Source organism: Euprymna scolopes, unplaced genomic scaffold (genome assembly GCF_053919585.1).
Source record: "Euprymna scolopes isolate OS-2025 unplaced genomic scaffold, ASM5391958v1 sca77, whole genome shotgun sequence".
Taxonomy (NCBI): Eukaryota; Metazoa; Mollusca; class Cephalopoda; order Sepiida; family Sepiolidae; genus Euprymna; species Euprymna scolopes.
Window position 1 is genome coordinate 3,998 of NW_027633846.1, and position 3,997 is coordinate 7,994.

Below are 3,997 nucleotides of genomic sequence, written 5' to 3' on the forward strand. Positions count from 1 at the left end.
CATGCCTTTTAGGGAAAGTGAAAAAAAATAGAACAACACCCTGGAGAAGTTCACAAAATGAAGAATTTCTGGTGATTGGTGGGAGAGTAAAAGTTGATATTTTTAAGTGAGTGAAAGTTATGCCCACTTTCTCTCATTAATCCTTTAATTATGACTGATTTGTGAGAGTCAGCATAGTTGGTACTAATATAGGAAATTGGAAAATTAAATGAAAGTTATTGTTAACTTTTGGAAACATGCATCAGTTTACTGGTATGAATTCTAATCATATTGGAATTACATGCATAGCAGAAAAAAAACTGATGTTGCCCAGGATTGAATGAGGATCAACAAATATTTCATGCGGCCAATACTTTTATTACCATCGAAATCAGAGAATTTTTAAAATCTAATTGCCTACTCTAGTTGAGGACCTACCACGGTGTACTGAGAGGAAATTTCACATGCCTCTGCAGAATGACTTAGTCCACAATATATTATAGTATAAAACAATGATCTGAATTTAAGTTTAAAATGCAAAGTAAAGTATCATGGTTCAATTGTGTTCTAAATGGAAACTTTTATTCTGAATGCGCCCTTGTCTTATTAAAGAACCTACTGTTGATTTTATATGCTACGCTCTTCCGCTTGGTATGCTAGGCCGTATAAGGATTTCAACATTGGTAAAAATTGAATAGTTCCTTTTTTTAAACCAAAGTTTTTGGATTATTGATACTTATCAGAGGCACTTCAAACCTATCTAGAAACACTCCCAGACATAAAGTATATTTGTGTGAAATTTAAAAAAGAAAAAAAATTCGGCCCAGCCGTTTTGGAGACCATAAGGAATGAACTCACACTTACAAACAGAAAAATGCCTTTTATGTATAAGTAGAGATAGTGTCCGAATTTAGAATGAAAAATCGACTTTATTTTATGTATAGACTAGCGGGGGGGGAGGTACCCGGCGTTGCCCGGGTGTTCGGAAGTAAATCAAAACTCCGGGGGAGGGGGGGGGGTAAAATAAAAAAAAGTTTTGGTAGGTGAGTATGAGGATCGAACCCGAACCCTTGAGGCGAAGTTGGAAATTAAAGTGTGAAAAAAAAAAAAAAAAAGTGCGACGTTAACAATTGGGCCACCGAGAGATATTAACGGAAACATGTTTGAATTTACTTAGATTTGGCAGGTGCACGTTTTAATGACTTAATTAGGTCAACTTTGACTGCGGAGTAGTATTTTATTTTATGCAGGAACGCTTTTTTTATTTTTATTTTCCCAAGATGTTGGTGGGGGGGGGGACCAGCTCCCTTTGTCCATATTGAATAGCAATTGTTTGATATAAGGAAAATATTTCCACATTGATCAAAGCTGATTGTTTTCGGACATTTCCGGCGATCGCCACCGGAAAAATACTGCCAGAATTAGTGTCGCTTTTATTATAGGAAAAAGCCTAATCACCATGCGGCGAGCGAAAACTGTTGAATATTTATCTTCCCAAAGTGATACAAATTGAATAGATAGGCGAGATCTGTTCTTAACTCGGAGATATTATGATTTATATGTGATATAAAAAGTTTTAAGAAGTTGTGAACCGACTGAGCGCTTCTCTGAAAAAAGCCTTTCTTGGACATACACAAAAAGCGAATATACATACATACATACATACATACATACACTTTCGCTTTTATATATATACTAGCGAGGGATACCCGGCGTTGCCCGGGTGTTTTTTGGGGTATGTGGAAAAACCCCGAAAATGTGAAAAAAAACAGGTGCCCGTGAAAAAAAACGAAGCCTTCACGACGCGCAGTTAGAAAATAGTAAAGTGTTTTAAAAAAACAGGTGCGCGTTTTTGATTGACGTGACGGCAATAGGTATTCAGCAGTAAGCATTTTGTGCGGGACAGTTTTTAATGAGGTCAATAAATCGGTTTGTTTGTTTTTAAAAACCCGCTCCCTGTTTATTAGGAGGAGCGAAATGAAAGCTACAGTCTGATATGACGAAGTCGACATTGAACAAACGTTACTTAGCTCTCTTGAGACAACTGGCTTTCGGCCTGTGATTAGAGTTGAGTTTCGCTTTTTTTATATACCGAAAACCGAATGTAACGCGTGCCGATGCGGGAAATGTGGAATAATTAACGTTTGAAAGTCAATAAAATTAAATAGAAAGGCGAGCTCCGTGGATAACTCTGAGATATTACAATTTATAGACGATATAAAAAGTTTTAAGAAGTTGTGAACCGAGCGAGCGCTTCTCGGAAAGAAGCCTTTTGTGGACACCGAGGAAAAGCGTACATACATACATACATACATACATACATTTTCGCTTTTATATATATATATAGAAGATATATAGATATAATAAATAATTTCAAAAACCATGTATTCCAGAGAAAGTAAAAAAAATATATATATATCTGTACCCAGAGGACAGATGTATTTGTTAGACGAGAACCGACACTTCAAAGTTTTCAAATTTCTAATTTAAACATATATCTTAGTCTCTTTGCATTCTTGATATGTATGCCAAAATTATACATGCAAGAAACCAGAAAATTAAGAGAGAATAGAAGTCCTTTTTTCTCTATCTCGTGGGATACTTGAAGAGGATTAAGTTTTTCATACTTTTCATTCATATGCATACTCCAGAGCTTCACTACATACTTGAAAACAAAACTTATACTCAGTGAGCGAGTGTGCTGCTGCATCATCATGTGTGGTTTAATAAGTTATATTGAAGTTCTTGGTAAAGGCATCTTCAAGTATTTTTTGCAGGGACGTGCAAAAGAGGGGGTACCAGGGAATGTCCAAGCACCTGCCTCTTTTACTCCTGGTTTTAAAAAGTGCTCTTTTCAGAGGAATATATTATAAGCCCGTGCTCCACTGAGACAGTTTTTTTTTTCACTTGAGCAGCTGCACTGAAAAAGTTCTCTGAACGTCACTGATGTTTTGTATAATAGAAAAATAAGCAACTTGAAAATAAGACATGTCTTTCAGAGAAAGTAAAACGTTTGTACGTAGATGACATGTGTCTTTGTCAGTTTGAGCAATGAACCATTTTTGCGGATTAGAAGGTTTTACTGAAGTACTTGTTAAAGGCATCTCCAGGGCTGTAGCATTTGGGAGAGAGAAATCGCTTTCACACATAATAGTAGTCAATCATAGCTGAAGGCGACCCAACGGTTCTCTTTTCATTAGAAGCATTACATTGAGATGTAGAGAAGAGCGCCCAGTGCATTAGCAAACACTCCTTTCCAGAAGTTCTCGCTTATTCTTGATTCTTCCCTTATAATTCAGAGCGTTTTTGGCAAGAGGGCATGACGTACCATATTTTTTACATAGTTCTTTATATGATTCAACCGAGAATTGAACCATGGTCTCCCGGCTCATAAGCAAACAGTCTTACCATTAAGCTAAATTGGCTAGTAATAAAACGCAGAGTATTTTTTAAATGGTCAACCATCCGGTACTGGCCAAACTCAACGATGCTTAACCAATCAGAACGGTTACGTCAACACAATTACGTCGCAAATACGACAGATTTAACCTTTAGATGTAGGCTGATAAATAAAAGTTGACCTCGCATCAAAACTGACTTTCGTTTTGATATAATTCAATCTAATAATGGAGGCGGTGTCACTCATAATTCTTTCAAACATTTTTCGTTTTCCTGTTACTTAAATGTAATTTCGTTGGGCTTTACAGTATTAATTATACCGACGTCAAGTTTCTTGTATTCGCGATAACGACGACGGGGACGTGAAAAGCTGATAGGTGAGCAACAGCGAATGGAGACAAGAAAAAATAAAGAATCTGATTAAGCCGGCTACAAATGACAATATCAATTGATCTGGCTCGTGAGATACGTTTGTGATGCGAAAAATACTCGATAGAGTCGGGGCAGAACAGCAGTACGACTTGCAATTGGTATTCGTCAAATAGGTAAAAGAGACGGGAAGATAAAGACAAAATAGAGAGAAAGACGGAAAGATGAAGGAAAATACTACAATTTTGAA